This window comes from Podarcis pityusensis, assembly GCF_964106645.2.
Source record: "Podarcis pityusensis genome assembly, chromosome: 6".
Classification (NCBI taxonomy): Eukaryota; Metazoa; Chordata; class Lepidosauria; order Squamata; family Lacertidae; genus Podarcis; species Podarcis pityusensis.
In genome coordinates, this window is record NC_138030.1 from 41,307,288 (window position 1) to 41,324,768 (window position 17,481).

General features: G+C 44.9%; 1 protein-coding gene across 2 annotated transcripts in view; it reads right to left on the minus strand.

The window, feature by feature from the left end:
• Window positions 1–9,856, minus strand: part of NFASC (neurofascin) — a 173,662-nt gene extending 163,806 nt beyond the window's left edge. The window contains exons 1-2 of one of the 2 annotated variants that reach the window (XM_081009974.1): window positions 9,658–9,856; window positions 81–147 (exon numbers count right to left, since the gene is read on the minus strand). The gene's annotated coding sequence lies outside the window, so the exon portion shown is untranslated. The remainder of the gene's footprint in view (window positions 1–80; window positions 148–9,657) is intronic. The other variant, XM_081009970.1, reaches the window with a different exon arrangement.
• Window positions 9,857–17,481: the final 7,625 nt, after the last annotated feature.

A 17,481-nucleotide genomic window follows, 5' to 3' on the forward strand; every position in this document is an offset into this window, starting at 1 on the left:
TGAATTAGCATGGGATATGCTTGCAGTTCAGGAAGGCACTGAAATAGCTTTAAAACATACAAGCAAACTGACGCCCTTACCTTAAATGCCGGTACAGGGCATTCAAAGCACAGCAGATGCCGATTGACAGTAAGTCAGAGAAAATGCCTGCAGAAGTTGAGATAAAGGAGAAGGAGGATAGAGAAGTATCAACCCTTCAATCTTGAATATATAGTTGGTAGCTGCTTCACATGGGCCATTTCTTACTACACATGTGAAAATGAATATGGGAAGAGGAAGCAAAAACCCTGGTATCTATTTTGACAGGTATGCACACATGTAGAGCTGATGGCAAAAGACATACAGTCCCCTGCCATCATTCCCCTACCTCCCCATTCCACTTGCTGTTTAATTACACACCTACCTCTCAAAGCTCGTATACAAAGCTTACTCAGAGAGTAAGCATACCAGAATTACTGTGCATTTTCCTGCTTCCTGTTCCTCCCTTGCCTCCTGAGATCCTTCAATAAGCTGTTTCAGAAGGGAATTAAAAAACACAATATCTTGTACAGCACTTAATAAAATTCAATGTGCTTAATAAGCTCATATTAAAAGGTAATAAAGGAATAACTGCCCCGCAGTGTGCTATCCTATGAGCTTGTTGCAATCCCTACATCTGTTCTCCAATCTCACTCATTCCACACCTGCAAGCAACAAGAAAACCTTTTGCTTGAGTTAGTCACTTTCCAACATTACCATTTACAGGATTTCAGGAAGCAACTGGGTTAGTATACATGCAGCCACTGAATAGTGAGGCCACTGCGGTTCAGGAAGAGGTTGATTTCTGAGGCTTCTGTGCTTTTAGCCTTTTCATTTCAGCCTTTAGCCTAAACAAGAGGAGGCAGAGAACTCAAAACATGATAGTCTAGTTATGCTTTCTTGTAAAATTGATGCCAATATTAAAGTCAAACTATTTTGCATTATAAACACTGCTTGAGGTATATGCTTCCATCACACACATTTCTTAAAGTTTAAATATTTCATTTAGACAGAAATGTTCCTTCACTTACTTGGGAGAGAGCCTTTTAATAAATATGGGGAACTACACAGAACCTCGTGAGCTTCTGATTACTCCACATCTCTGGGGTTCAGTTTTTGAGATTAAAATCATACACCCAAGACTATAGTCCCAAAATTCAGTTGTGAATTCCAGGACCAAAGCTGCTTCTCATGAATCACCTTTAAAAATATTCACCTGAATCATTCATCCCATGGTATTCCTATTCATAAGGCTTTTAATCTCCTGCTTATTATCTTCTTAACTATGCACAGTAATCCCTATAAGAGGTCTGATACTGTAAAAGCCTCATTTTTATTTAACCCATTCCTTCATAACATTTGATTCCTTCAATCTCAATAAAAGTATTCAATTAGCATAGCAATGACAGCAAATAAGCCCACTCTGAAAGTGCTTCCAGGAGGACTCATACAACCATCCCAAATGATTGAGAGAAAGAACTGGAAACGGGTAAAAGGATGCAATTAAGTATTTATAGTTTTACAGTTAAGTTCTATATGATTATTGTTAAATAAAAAAATTAATTGACAGTTACACACGAGTTACTAGGGAAATGAGCAAACCTATAGCCCTTGATGGTTCGCTTTAAATACTATTACTAATCACACTATTTCCAACATGATAAATAAAGGAACTAATGAGCTTTGATAAGATACTGTCTCACTGACTGCTTTCATATTGCAGTGCTTTTATGTTCTTGTTTTAATTTGTTTTATTGCAATTTGAACTTTTGGAAGCTGCTCTGGAGACGTGTTGAAGGGTTAGGGGTGGGGAAGGAATGGTCTACCTGTGGGTTCTGACAGGCTGTTTTAGTGGGAATTAACATGGGGGGGGGGTGGCAGATCTTAATAAAATACAATACCCAAGGAAATTTAGGGAACAGGAAAGGCTGTGTACACACTATACCTTTAAAACACATTCTGTTGCTCAAAGAATTCTGGGCACCGTAGTTTACCCCTCACAGGGTTACAATTCCCAGCAACCCTTACAGTGCCCAGAATTCTTCAAGCAAAATGTGTTTTGAATGTGCTTTAAACAGTGTGCAAACGGCCTAAGCATCCATGCCCAAAGGACAAGACAAGGATAAGACCTGCTAGTTTTTTGTTTTCATTCTGATAAACAGATTGTTTTGATGAAGCCTATAATCCTAAAAACACATACCTGAGAGTACATCCCTTTGTATTCATTGGGGCTTGCTTCCAAGCAGACACACACAGGCTTGCACTGTAATTCTGGCAGCAAGAATTAGGCCAACTAGGTGCTTTTTTTGATATGGCACTGGCACCGTAGAACTTTGTTTATGTATTAGGGGGCCTCCCCTTTGCCCAGAAGCAGAACAAATCAAGATTAGCCCAGCTTAAAAGAAAACCCCAACTAAGTGCAAAACAAAAGATAACAGGTGGATATGACAGACAGACAGGCGGAGCAGGAGACAATGCCCATCAGAACACTAGGCAATGATCTCAGCACTGCAGCTGCCTAACTGCTGTCAAGTGAACAGATCCGCTGTAGGGGACCTGTTAAGCAAGGATGGATGTGAAACTCTCTAATTAAAGCCCAGACCATGCAATTTGATCTGCCCAGTTATCCTGTTTGTGAATATGCAAACGTAGAAATACACACACTCCACATAGAAACCACAGTAGTTGCAGCAGGTATTGTGAACAAGAGAATGGATTAGTCGTTAAAATCACAGAACGTAGGAGCCCCCCTGCGACTAAATTAAAAAAAAATAAAATATAATCAGTTCTGACTCTTTAAAAGAAGTCTTAAGGAGCCAGGGTCTAAAAACCACAGAGTTCAGTGAAACAAATTAGATTTGCGCCTTGGTGAACAGATATTAAAACACACATTAGCTTCTGCAGAGAGAGCATGAGCTGCTCACCAGGCAAAGGACACAGCTGAGTCAGTGAAAATGAGAATGTGTGGCACAGAGAATGAGCCAGTTCATCAAGTCAGTTGCATGATGCCAGCCTGCAGCAATGAAATATAGCACAGAATATCCAGGCAGCACCTCTGTGAGTATATCAAATTGCTGCTATCATGTTTTTAAAGATCCATGAAGGGGCAAACGTTGAATATTAGTTTAGAGATAGCTGCCTGACAGGGTAATGGGGCTTTTAGTCTCCTTCTACACATTCTAGCAGGGCTTTAATTACTGCATAGCAGATAGAAATACTAACAGATGCAGCTTTCCTACATCTCAATCTTAGGAAAGTCTACACACTCTAAATTTCTGACTACCATATTTAACAGCAGAAGAGCATTACTACAAAAGAGGTGGCCTTCCTGGTAGGAATGGTGGCATCTGGAACTTTTCTAGACCTACCTCAAGTTTCTTCTGTAGAGATAAGTGTAAAAGTGATGTAACGCACACAGTCACAGACCCTCCAAGTGTCCCTATTTTCCAAGAATGTCCCTGATTTAGAGAAGCCTTCCTGGTTTCTGATTTGATCCTGAAATGTCCCACTTTTCCTTAGGATGTCCCTATTTTCATTGGAGAAATGTTGTGGGGTATGGAGTTATCCGATTCCCAAGCCATCTGAAGGGAAGCTTTTTTAAAATGTTTAATGATTTATTATGTTTTTATATATGTTGAAAGCTGCCCTGAGTGGCTGGGTCAACCCAGTAAGATGTGTGGGGTATAAATGGTAAAATAATCATTATGGACTACTTAATTGGAGAAATGTTGGAGGTTATGCAGTCAATGTAGCCACTGATATAAGTAAAAAAAAGTGATCCTTTTCCCTTATGGGGTATCCAATAGCCCATATAGAGTCCTTTTGTAGGTTCTCTATCAGTAGGAGAAAATAATAGAGACCAACCAGAGAATACTGAGAAGCAAAGCAGCTAGTAAGCCTGTTCTTTATTGACTGTTGCAACAGGGTGCTCCCCCACATGCAGGAGAGAGGAGAAAGACCTCAATCAATGGCGCACAAGGACTTATATATCCATTTTGCAATTCCCTGCCCTGGAGCTCAAGACCACCCCTCCATACATCATACATACATCACAGAAAAGGCGGTCTACAACAGAAATTTGAATGTTGTTGTTTTCCTGTCTGCCAGGTTATATGATAATGCCTTATCTAAGTGCCTATTCTGGTAGTCTGGCCATTCCTTTGAGATGGTAATTACTTAATTCCTGAGACAATGGGAAGGTTTTTTTCATTTCTTCCCTCCTTGCAGAGAAACATTTGGTCAGTTTGGGAGTTAAAATGGTTTCAGGACTGCCCTCCTGTGCTGCCTCAGACATGTGGTCCATATATCTATGTACGTGTTTGCTTGGTACATCCATGAACATTTATTATACATCTAAGACCTTAAAATTCTTATAACACCATTCAGCTGGGGGGTGTCAGAAAGTTGCTTCCTCACACTCCACACACTTGCTTCCTATAGAGCAGGGACGTCCAACTCCCAAAAGACTGCGATCTACTCACAGAATAAAAAACTGGCAGTGATCTACCCCTTTTGGGGGGTTCAGGTCAAAGTTGTTGAGCTTTTTTAGGTAAGAAAGTCGTGTTTTTGAGACGAAAATGTCAAAACTGAGTAATGGGAAAGGGGAAAAGTCGCTCACCTAAAGTTCGCTAACAAAACAATCTACCTAACAGCAAAAATTCCATCTTCCGTTCCAACGTTTATGTGAAAAAGAAGGACGGGGCGAGCAGGCGGGGTCAGATGCTCTTATGCCACCGCAAAGGAAAAGGAGACCGCAATCAACCAGAACCTTCCGGGGATCAGTCAGTTGATCCCGATTGACCTGTTGGACATCCCTGCTATAGAGGAACTTACACATTTAACTCATACATTATAGACAAGTTTTCCATACACAGATTGAAGAAAGCAGAATCACATAATGATTCTTCCAGATAATAAACCCTGGCTTGTTTCAATAAACTACTTATTTCAATAAACTGCTGTTAAGATCAACCACAGTTTAGAATTTGGATGCAACACTAAAACTGTGATTAACTGAAAAAGGAAACGAAAGTTTTCGATCTCTTCCTCATGCCCATGTTGGAGGATGGGATGGGAGGGTGAGTAGCCACGCGGACCCAAAGCTCATGGAGATCACAATGAACAGTATGCAGTTACATCCATAACAGGCCTCAAGCTGGTAAGCTGAAGCTCTTACTACACATGTCTACTAGTCCATCTGAGGTGATGCAGGGGACGATATATGGTAATTCACATGCACACTGCTCTACAAATACAGTGGTCGTTTAGGTTCAGATTATAATAATAATTGTGATCAGAACTGATCTCCTGTATTGTTAAAAGGGAAAAGAGAAGGGCAAAAGTTCAGACATCCAAGCAACCCCTCTCTCAGGCAGTCCCTGTAGCAAATCCTCTTACATTAATACCAATTAAATAGTTTACCTAAATGGAAGTAGAGTGAGAACAATGAGGTGGTATACATTTGAGGACTGTAGGGACACCTCTGTTTATGTGTGGAGCAACTTGCTTCATAAGAACATAGGGTGATCTTATATCAGGTCTGCCTGTTGGTCCAGCTGACCTAACAATGTCTCCTCTGACCAGCATCAGCTCTCCAGGGTTTCTGATGTCCTACCTCTTGCTTTCTGATCCTTTCTAACTTGAGATGCCAAGAATTATGACCTAGGACCTTCTGCACACAAAGCATGTTCTCTATCATTGAGCTGTGGCTTCTCTCTTCATATTGTCCTGCAGAGTTTGAAGATACTTTCAAACATAATAGGTCTTTCTGTTCAGCACAAACACAAACATGCAGAAGAAAGTGTCCATGGGGAGGCTATCTTGGAGTCAAGCAGCTCCAAGTGGGATCCCCGGCCATGCTCAAAATGCAAGAATAATATATCCCTACTTTACATTTAAAGGCTGTGAGACATTCTGAAACAACAGAATATGCAATCTGAAGCAGCTACCAAAATGCACTGTGTTTTTTCCCTAAAGTCACCCTATATAATTTTCAGGCACGCTCAACAACCTGAATTTCTGCTTAGCCAAATGTTCTTGTTCCCCAGGCCATGTGTATTTTAAAAAGAAAGAAAAAGAGGCTGTCCTGTACTGTTCTATAATGGAGCACTATATACTGCAATTACTTTAGATAAATATAGGACGACAGAGTCCCACATTCTAGAATCTAGAGCATGAAAAAGCCTTAAGATAAATAAAATGGATTTCCTGCCATAGTGCCCCTGCTATCACATTCTATCAGTCCCAGGGAACACCAAACACAACAGGCAAATCAGGCTTCTTAAACTTTAGGAGGTGCTCTGCCTCCGTTGATTATTAGAGTCAGAAGCCATTTCTTTCTATTGCCAGTAATGCTTTCTTTAGTGCACTTCATTTTCATGGGAACATGAAGAGACGGCAGTTGGTATTTATTTATTTAGAAATGATTAGCTACGGTAAGTTTGATTAGCACCAAGACATTTTGAGGAATCAGAGCAATCATGCTGGCAATCAATTTAGCTGTCTGCTTAATGGATAGGTATTTTAGGGTAACCTGGTTAAGAAAAAAAATTAAGAGAAGCGCCGGCTTCTCAATCAAGAGATTTTTATTTTGTCTTCTTGCCAGGAGCACATAGGAAACAGAATCCTTGCTGGTTTTGCCCTAAAAGACCCAAAAGGTACCCAAAGAAGTGAGCAAGCTTCTATTCCTCTTACGCATCATCTTGATATAGTTCTCCTCCCAAGAAAGAGAGAGAGAAATCATGTCAGCCCAAAGCAAAAGGCACAGTCTATCAAAAGTTAAGCAGAAAGTTAGCCCTTGCATACTTCAGTTACAGGCTTGTCCTCATCACAACCTTTAAGATCAACTGTCAGGGCCTTTTTTTTACTATTACCCACGTTTCAAGTTCAAATAACAAGGTGTTTGAAAAAGATTCTTGGAGACTGCTGAATAACTGCAATAGTCACATAAAGGTCCAAGTCTGAGCTGGAAGGATTACCTCCAAGATGAAGAATAAGTCCTTTAGTGTGGTGTATTTACTGCGAGAATAATGGATCAGGCTGCTAGCAGCATATTGCAGGTGTAAGTTGTAGGCATAGGCAAGTCTGCAAAACATCTGGAAGATGCACTCTCATACAGCCAAAATGGAGCAGGCAAATCTCCCGAAGTCCATGAGACTACTTGCAAGTAAATTCGCACGGTTGAATCATACACACACACACATATACACAGTATATATTTATAGGAATAAAACACATTCCAAAAGGGGAAAAAAATATGCTACACAGGCTAGACAGGTTTCATCACCAATGGTCTTATTTTCACAGACATCATGTTTGCCACTGCAAACATCCTTTTAAAATGTGAGCACAACCTCTTAGCTAATTCTACCCACGTAAAGACTTAGGATGATTGCAAGATATTGTTCTTTCATATGGGTTCTGTCTAGGTCCCCAAATCCAATTTCGGTAAGGAGGTAGAGACCCAGGAAAAAAATAGTCAGTGTGTTGGTCTAAACATACATTCATCCTGGATCTTCATATGCATAAAGTTGGCCAAAAGGTTGGGGAGTTATTGATGTACTATTTTCAGAGTCGCACCCTAAAAAGGGTAGTTTTAGTTTCTAGGTAACAAATATTTTAATTGAACGTGCCATTTCATACTTGAGGCTATAAACACTGAAATAAATGCATTTCAGTGGGAGAGTTAAACATGTGTTTAACTGTCTCCCATAAAAAATCAATGGGGACTTTAAAATGTTCGATGTTAACACATAGCTGTAATGAATAGCAGCACTGGGTATTGATCAGTGTTCAGTAAGACACAATAAGCACCTATCCCTAAAACCTAAAATGTGACTGAATCAGTGGGGAAGACCCTTTCATTTTGAAAAGTAAAAAATACATAAATATCAAAATAATCCTCTCTCAACTACTGGCAGTATTTTCCAAGCATACGTTTCAGCTAATATTGTAAACACACTTTCTGTGTCATAAACGTTATTAAGACATTGAGAGGAGCAGCTAAATCGAAAGAAGAACAATCTAAAGTCACACTTAGATGAAGTTAAGAGCTGCCTATTGGGGTCCAAAGGATTCCCACACCATGCCAGTACTGGTTAAAGTGAAAGAAGATGCTGAAGGCTGATAATTCAGCAACTAGATCTTGCACTTCCTGAAGACGATAATGGGACTGAAGAGCCTAACATGCTGGGAGAAGAAAAAGTACAAATGATTCAGCACTTTCACCTCCTTGATCAATACCAACTAGGCTGACTCAAATTGCCTATGCACAGCTCACTTCTTTTAAAATATGTCCACAACTCTGATCCTAACATCTCATGATGAACATGGCTTTTAATATACAGCATATATTTGCCTCACCCCACCCCAGAAAATATTGTTGTAGCTGCCACACCAAAGCAAATCCCTGTATTCTAGCATCCTATTCCTATCAGAAATGAGTACCACATGCTCCAGAAAGATGTTCTGCCCTCCCATTTTTAAAGCCAACTGATAGGCAAAGGGACAGGTTTCCATAAATTCCCAGGGGCCCCTTTAGGTCTGGAATTATGGGGCTTGAGGTTCTTGCTTGTTTTCCAACTGTGCAGGCAAGATCTCTCAAGCAACCAACACATATACACGTCACTGCTATCTGTACCACACCTGAGCCTGTAGATACATAGGCAAAATTGAAAAGAAAGAAATTGCATCAAACACTGGCCTTGATGCTTCTGAGTAGGTAGGAAAGGGGGGGGTGCTAGTTCAGAGTTCTAGACTGAGCATCTATAAGCTGTCATGTATCCAACACATTTTAGTCAGTTCTCCTTTTTTGTAGCTTTAAATCAAAGTGAACCGAAAGACCCGAGACAGAACAAAAAGAGGAAGAATGGCCATTCAATGTATCTGCAGCTTTGTCCTGAAAGGGAGACATCTGCATCTGTATTCCAAGGGTCTTCCTACCTGGAAAATTCACAGCATCAAGGCCTACTGAGCATCAGACCACAATTCTTCATATATGACAGGGAGCTGAATTGCACAGAGCTTCCTCACGTCTGAGGGTTTGGGGATGTCTCTTCCCAGCCTCCTTGCCAGCAATAAATAAATAAATCAGCCAGAAATGTCAAATATCTCCCCCACCCAATAGAAACCAGGCCAAATTTCAAGAGGCTGGGTCACATCATTCTCTCCTTTACCCGCAATTGCAGGATACTGGAGCTTGTAGTTGCCTCAAGAGTATACCCCCCCCCCCTCCAAAGCAACTCCAGATGCCCTGCTGAGGGGCAAGGGGGCTCATGAGGAGCAGAAACTGCTTGGCAAAGTGCACAGCCAATGCATGACAGGCAAGACGCGGGTCTGCAGTAAGACCAGCAGCGGAGGCCAAGAAGAGCCTTTGGGGTCTGCAGTGGGGCGAGGTGTGTGTTGGGGGGGGGGATGAGCTGGTGGAGCCAGGACAGGAGATCAGGACGTTTGGTAGGGCAAAGGTGGAAGCTGCATCCCTTTCCTGGCTCTCTCCCTGCTTGCTTAGCTGCTGCATGACCGGAGCCGCCACCTCCTGATGCCCTAAGCTGGGGATGCGAAAGATGCCTCCATCGATCTCCCCGCCTGGGGCCGCAGCTGCCCGATGCAGCCACCTCCGTGGAGAAAGCGCGGCCGCCTTACCTGGCCAGCCGCCGCCGCCGCCCGGGCTGAGTCCCCTGCCTGTTTCCCTGCCGGCAAGGCCAGGCTCACAGCTGCCTCATCGCCGCCCAGATACACTTCGCTGCTGCTCCGCACCTGCCGCCGGGCTACAAGACCTCTCCGCCGGTGCCCCCGCCGCCGCCGCCTCCTCCCCGCACAGCTCCCATCCTTCTGCAGCGCCTTCTCGCTCAGACTCCCGCATTAGGGCAGAGACCATCGGGCGCGCGGCCGGGGGACCACGTGCGCGCCCCCGGGAGGAGCGGTGGCGGGAGTGCGCGCCAGGGCCCAGGAGCGCGCCTCCTCCTCGTTGTCTGCCGCCGCCGCCGCTGCTTCCACCTCCTGCAAACAGTGAAAGCAGGCAGGCGACGCGCCACGCGGAGATTCCCCTTACTGGTCCCTCTCTCTCTTTCTTTCTTTCTTCCTCCTCCAGCAATTAAAGGAGTGGCGTGTCGGTCGATAACAGGCGCGAGGCAGGGAGGAGGCGGGTGCTAATTAAGAGGGAGGAGGTGATGGATTACCCGACAGAGGAGGCAAGGGGAGAAAGTGAGAGAAGTCATTAGCCAGGGGTCTTGAGTGGGGACGATGGGTTAATAGAGGAATAGGGAAGGAGGAATGATCAAAAGCAAATGGCACCAGGTAAAGCCTCTAATAAATAATGTCGCCTCTTAGTTGCAGCAGGGGAAGCCGACAAACAGCCTTGGGACACCTGAAAGGCATTTTTATTCTAGCATATGCTTTCCTGGACTGAGCCACTCAGCTGATGCCATAATGAGATGCAGTAGTCTTTGAGGTACCCCAGATTCTGTGTTGTAATAAAGAAGGAGTAACTAATGTAAAGCAGGGGAAAATTACACGTGGGACTGGCACAAAAAGCAAGTATTTTCCAAAGGTCGGTTTATGTTACTTGGATGCCACAAAGGCAACGAAGAGTTTTGTGGCAGCTTAAATTTATTATAGCGTAATTTTTCATGGACGGAAAGAAAGCTTGTCGGGTAGTGTGTTGAATGGGTGGGACAATGGTCGAATTCACTTTCCACCATCATTGTCTGATAATGCACATACAGTGGTGCCCTGCAAGACGAATGCCTCGCAAGATGAAAAACTCGCTAGACGAAAGAGTTTTCCCTTTTTTGAGTCATTCCGCAAGACGAATTTCCCTATGGGCTTGCTTCGCAAGACAAAACGTCTTGCGAGTTCTTGCGAGTTTGTTTCCTTTTTCTTAAAGCCGCTAAGCCGTTAATAGCCGCTAAGCCGCTAATAGCCGTGCTTCGCAAGACGAAAAAACTGCAAGACGAAGAGACTCGCGGAACGGATTAATTTCGTCTTGCGAGGCACCACTGTACACCCGTGACATTACAAGTACCTCTAAGCCTCTTTTCAACTATTCGAAGGGTTGTTGATGCAGGATAGAAAGTGGACATTAATAGCTGCTTTTAAGAGAATGGACACTCCAGCTCATAGAAGCTTTACCATTGAATAACAGATGTGGAAAGTGGTGGGAAGGGGCAGGAGGAACCAACAATGTGAACATCATTTATTGTATAGAAAGGGTGGTGGACATGTAAAAAGGTAAAAGAATATTGGGAAATTATTTATAATGAGTTGGAAAAAATGTTTAAAATTACCTTCCCCAAAAGACCAGAGTCCTTTTTATTGGGGATAACCCAAACAGAAATTCCTAGGTGCCAGAAAGGCTTATTTATTTATGCAGCAACAGTGGCCTGTGTTTTGTTAGCCCAAAAATGGAAAATGAGTGAGAGACTAAGAGGATTGGCAACTTAAGATGTTAGAATATGCAGAACTTGCAGGTTTAACACATAGAATAAGAGAGCCAGAAGAACATGTATTTAAAGAAGAGTGGAAACATTTATTGAATGTATGGGAAATAATAGGACACAACTGAAAACGCTGGCAGCATTAAGATAAATTTAAAAGTGTAATTAATGTTTGAATGGTGTAAAAATGGAAAACTGACTTGAATGATTATAGTAAAATATGCAGGAATGGAAGATAAATAAAAAGAACCATGGAAAGAGAAGGGAAGTCACTGGATATCAGTAAGTTTGTAAAATGTTTAATTGAAAAATAATGTAAAAATTATACATGTAAAACAATGTTAACATCACTTATGAATATTGGGGTTGCTTGCTGCTCTGTATTTCAAGCTGCAGCTCCACAAAATGGGCTCTTCCCACTTTTCCTCCATGTGTTTGTATCGAATTGGTACATTTCATTGATCATTTTGACTTGCAATCCAAATTGGCAGAGCAATCCAAACCCTCCATTGTGTGGGTTGAGTGGGTATGGATTGAGCTGAGGTGTTCCTCTGCCCAGTTTTATGGGTCTCTACCACCCTCCCTCTGCAGAGTAACACCAGCAACACTCTGCTGGCATAGACCTCCCACTTCTACCTGCCAAGCAGATGGGTGGAAATGGTGGTAGTTAGTCCCCTGCTGGCAGTAGCCAGTAGAAAGGCTCTAGGCTGGTACAGTAATCTGCCTGGAAAATAATGTGCAGTCTGTGACCCGAAATACTGCCACACTAATCACTTCTGGAAACAGGCTGTCCTTGGAATTATAGTAGTTTAAATAGAGATGAGTCAAACTTGCCCAGAAATGCCACTAGAGAGACATGAAAAGGCTACCATATGGGGAATTAGGTCTTGTGGTGATAAAGAATGACCTGCGGACCATCCGTTAAGTGTCCAAGAACTTGTGAGGCAAAAGTATTTTTTTAAGTAGTACTCACGTTATATGTGATGCTAACACACCCTCTTTCAGGAACACAAAAGGAGAAGGTCTGGAGGTGCCTCAAACAGTAGTCCATCTGTAGCTGTGACATCTGAATAACTATGACATCAAATGAAAAAAATGGCAGAATAAAATGCAGATTTTTGAAATGTGGAAGAATGTAAAACCAATTTAAGAAAGCTTTCAGACTGAGCATTGTGGATACTAAATAATAGAAATGCTCTTGGATGTGAGATATTTTTTAAACACTTCCAGTATTCTGAGTGTGATGGTGTATTATTTAAAGAATATGAGTAGGTGGGGTAAATCCCAACTAAGGTACCAGGAAAAGGAGGATAAACCTTGCTACTGCTTGATGGTTTTCCTGCTTTGTGATGTTTATGATGAATTATTTTGACAATGTAATGTTCTCTTTAATGTACCATTATTTCATTTTAATAGGAATGCATCACTGCCCTGGGACCTTCCAGTGTAATGTTGATCACAGTAGTTCTAAATAAATAAATGAAAGTTATAAATAAACATCGAAAAAAGGCTTTGTAAGAGTTCAATATTGCAGAATGTTTGAAACCTGTTCTTAGGATGATCTGGTCTAAAAGTATCACCAAAGGTACTTTTTCTGTGCACAAAAACATGCCCTCATATGGTGAAATCTGAGACTCCGCATGTCCTCAATTATTATCCAAAAGGCATTCAAACACAGCTCCTGTTATATGGGAATATATTCAAGAGAATATTCACCATGCAGAAATTTTAGGAAAAACAATGAATTTGTCACATCAAATTAAGTACCAAATTGAGTGAGATTCAGTTAAGGAAATTAATCAATTAATGAAAGGAAAAGTTGACTTTTAAAAGGAAATTCAAAAAGGAGTCAGAGATGGAAAAGGTGGTTAATAAACCCATTTGTATTCCAATAGCTCCTAGCCTCCTACATAAAACAGCATACATACTTACGATTCAGAATTACAGATCAGGCTATAATCTAATCAAGTAAAAGAAGATGGATTTAGTTCCATTGATCTCAGTGGGACTAAATCATCTTAAATTCAAGTACTTCACTGTATCTTAGATGAAGTTTGCATAGTTTGCCAGAAAATATTTTGAAAATTACATATAGGAGCCTCAGGGAGCAATTCTGAGCAGAATCACAGGGATAAGCAATTTTGGATTCAGTGAATCTCTGGCTCAGCTGGCTGGTTATCAGCTCAGCTGAGCTACACCACCATAACTACCTCATCCCAGCTCAGCTGGGGTACACACATGCTGAGTGTGTGTGTAGCAACTTCCTGTGCTTAGGATTTTTGTCAATCATCAGCTGCTTGGTCTCAGATAAATTTATTTATAAGCAAGTTCCACTATGTTCAATGGACTTTACTTTCTAGTAAAGCATTAAGGACTGTAGTCTCAGCTGTCTAATGTTTTGGATTCATTCAAGCTAAGTGTTATGTACTGAAGTTCTCACCCTGGGCCAGCAGGGTGATACTGTAGATAGTTATGCAAATGAAGGATCGAAAAGTAACGTTCAGTGATTGGATAGTTTTAGAACGTTGCAACAGTTACAATTGTTCTGTAGCTCTATATAAGCAGGCTGACTGAGCTCCTCAGTTAGTTCTGTTCCAGCTTACAAAATAAAGAGCTGCTTTGGAGAAAGCGCTGTGTTGTCTGCTATGTCAACCCACAACTTAACACTGGCGACGAGGATGGGATCGATGGACATCAGAGCACAGCCAGATGCGGCCATCCTCTGAACTGAGCTGAATCACTGAGCTGAATCACAGAGCAAAATCACTGAGCAAAATCACTGGACAGAACCAATTCAGAGCTGACTGTTCTGGCTAGAGCACTGTGTTCCATCCATCGCCCTTCACGCTGGCATCGGAATCATGGCTTCACTTGTGCCTCTACCGCCGTTTGCGCCAGCCTCTGAATCATGGAACTCCTACCTCGCTCGGTTCGACTGCTACCTCCAAGCCAACGAGCTGACAGCAGTATCACAGGAACGGAAGCGGGGCCTATTCCTCAGCCTCTGTGGGCCTGAGGTGTTTGAGACGGCTCGAGCATTGGTTGCGCCTGAAGCAGTCCAGGCAACGCCATGGGACACGATCCAAGAGAAGCTCCGCAACCACTACGCGCCAAAGCCGTCCAAGATTGCTGCCCGCCATGCGTTCTACCACCGGAACCAGGCAGAGGGGGAGGCAATCAACAACTACACCACCGCCCTGCGACAGGCTGCAATGCACTGTGAGTTCCGAGACTTAGACGATGCCCTGATGGATCGAATCGTCTGCAGGGTCCGGGACATCCATCTGCAACGGCATCTCCTCGCCAAGCCAGACCTCACGCTACAGAAAGCCATTGAGGAGGCTGTGGCCTCAGAAGCTGCTGAACGCTCCGCCCAGGAGATCCGCAAGTCCAGCAGCCCGCGTCTTGCTAGGAAGCCAGTTCCAGTGCATCACGAAGAGGCCAGCAATGATGAGGCATCCTCCAGTGAAGACGATGACGTGCACCAGACAAAGCGGGAGCGCAGGAAGTTCCAACAGAGGTCCAAGGGCCAACCGGAATGTGCCGGCTGCGGAGGCAACCATTCCCGTGCCAAGTGTCGATTCAGAGACACCATCTGTCGGACGTGTTCCAGAAGGGGCCACATCGCTAAGGTTTGCCGATCGGCTCCGTCTGACACCCCCCCTTCATCGACTCACAAGTCCAAGTCTTCACTCCAGTCTGCCAAGGAAAGCTGTTTCGTTCTCACCAACTGCCGCTGCCCGTCTGGAACCACGATTGGCCAAACCGACTCGCCTACGCGACGCAAGCTGAACGTCACAGTGCTCATTGAAGGAGCTCCATGTGACATGGAGATCGACACCAGGTCTGCCCTGTCCATCGTGTCTTGGAGCACCATCAAAAGACTGGTACCCAGAGTGTCCAAAAGGCAACTCGACTCTCACCGCGTACACCTGAGAGACTACCAGGGAAACGACATTCCCATGGTAGGCGTTGGCCGGTTCCGGATCGCCTTCAAGGATTTTTCGGGCCTGCTCCGGCTGGTGGTGGTCAAAGGTCAGCGGCCAAGCCTCCTAGGGCTAGACTGGTTTGATGCCCTCGGCCTGGAAGTCACCGGCATCAACTGCATCTCTAACGCAGAGACTGAGGGTCTGGTCAAAGACTTTGCTGAGGTTTTTGACGGCACTTTGGGGCAATATACAGGTACGCCCATCTCCTTTAGCCTTGATCCACAAGTCGCCCCCATCAAGCTAAAGCCACGCCGGGTTCCCTTTGCTCTCAAGGCTAAGGTGGACGAACAACTGGACAAGCTGATCGCCCAAGGAGTTTTGGAGCCGGTTGACCACACCAAGTGGGAAACCCCCATCGTCACGCCTGTCAAGCCAGACGGGTCGGTGAGAATCTGTGCTGACTACAAGTGCACTATCAACAAGGCACTTCAGCAGCATGCTTATCCAGTTCCTGTTGTCCAACACCTGCTGCATTCCCTGGGTGAGGGTAAGGTCTTCGCTAAGCTGGACCTTGCCCAAGCCTATCAACAACTGCCCGTCGATGATGCCACTGCTGAAGCCCAGACATCGTCACCCACCAAGGGGCATTCTGTTGCCGCCGGTTGCAGTTCGGGGTGAGTGTGGCTCCTGGCATCTTCCAAAGCCTTATGGAGCGTCTCCTGCAAGGGCTTCCGGGTGTGGTACCATATTTTGATGACGTCTTGGTGTCCGCAGACTCACACCAGCAGCTGTTCGAGCGCCTCCGTGCCGTGCTAACCAGATTCCAAGAGGCCGGGCTCAAGGTAAAGAGGGAGAAGTGCCAGATCGCCGTTCCACAGGTAGAGTTCCTGGGCTACCTTATCGACGCCTCCGGCCTTCACCCGACCACATCCAAGATCCACGCTATCCAGCAGGCCCCCATCCCAAAGAACAAGACGGAGTTGCAGGCGTTCCTGGGGCTGCTGAACTTTTATAACATGTTCCTGCCCCACAAAGCCACGGTGGCTGAGCCTCTTCACCCACTCCTCAGCACAAAGACGCCTTGGTCCTGGGGTCATCGGGAGACGGCAGCCTTCAATGCGGTCAAGGCTCTCCTTTCATCGGACCGTGTGCTGGTACAGTACAGTGAATCCAGGCCGCTGGTCCTTGCCTGCGACGCCTCACCTTTTGGCATCGGCGCTGTCCTTAGTCACCGTTTTCCAGACGGAAGAGAAGCACCGCTCGCCTACTTTTCTAGGACGCTATCTCCGATGGAACGGAATTACAGCCAGCTCGACAAGGAGGCACTGGCACTTGTGGCTGGAGTGAAGAGGTTCCATGAATACCTCTATGGCAGGACTTTTGACCTCATCACTGACCACAAGCCGCTCCTGGGCCTCCTCGCCGGTGATCGTCCAACTCCACCGGTCCTCTCGCCACGCATGCTGCGATGGACTGTTTTCCTGGCTGCCTACCACTACCGGCTCGTCCATCGCCCGGGGAAATCGATGGGCCATGCCGACACCCTCAGCCGTTGCCCTCTTCCAGCGTTTGTGGAAGACCCGGCTCCAGCTTCATCGCTCCTCCTGATTGAGGATCTTCCAGCAGCGCCTGTATCGGCTGCCACTGTGGCCTCCACATCTGCCCAGGATCGCACCATCAGCTGTGTGCTCAACTGGGTGTGGAGGGGGTGGCCACAAGGGCCTTTTGCATCGGAGTTCCAGCCCTTTGCAACCAGACAACATGAACTCTCGGCTCATCGCGGCTGTCTGCTGTGGGGAGACCGCATCGTGATTCCCCAAAGACTCCGTCAACACATCCTGGAGGCACGCTGGCCACCCGGGAATTGTCAAAATGAAGGCGTTGGCTTGGTGTTACGTCTGGTGGCCTAACATGGACGATGCCATCACTGCCTGGGTGTCCAAATGTCAAGCGTGCCAAGAATCGAGGCCTGTACCACTGGCAGCTAAGGGACACACCTGGGAGATGCCAAAGACACCCTGGTCGAGGGTGCACATCGATCTGGCCGGCCCCTTTCACGGCCGGACCTTTAGGGTAGTGGTGGACGCCTATTCCAAATGGCT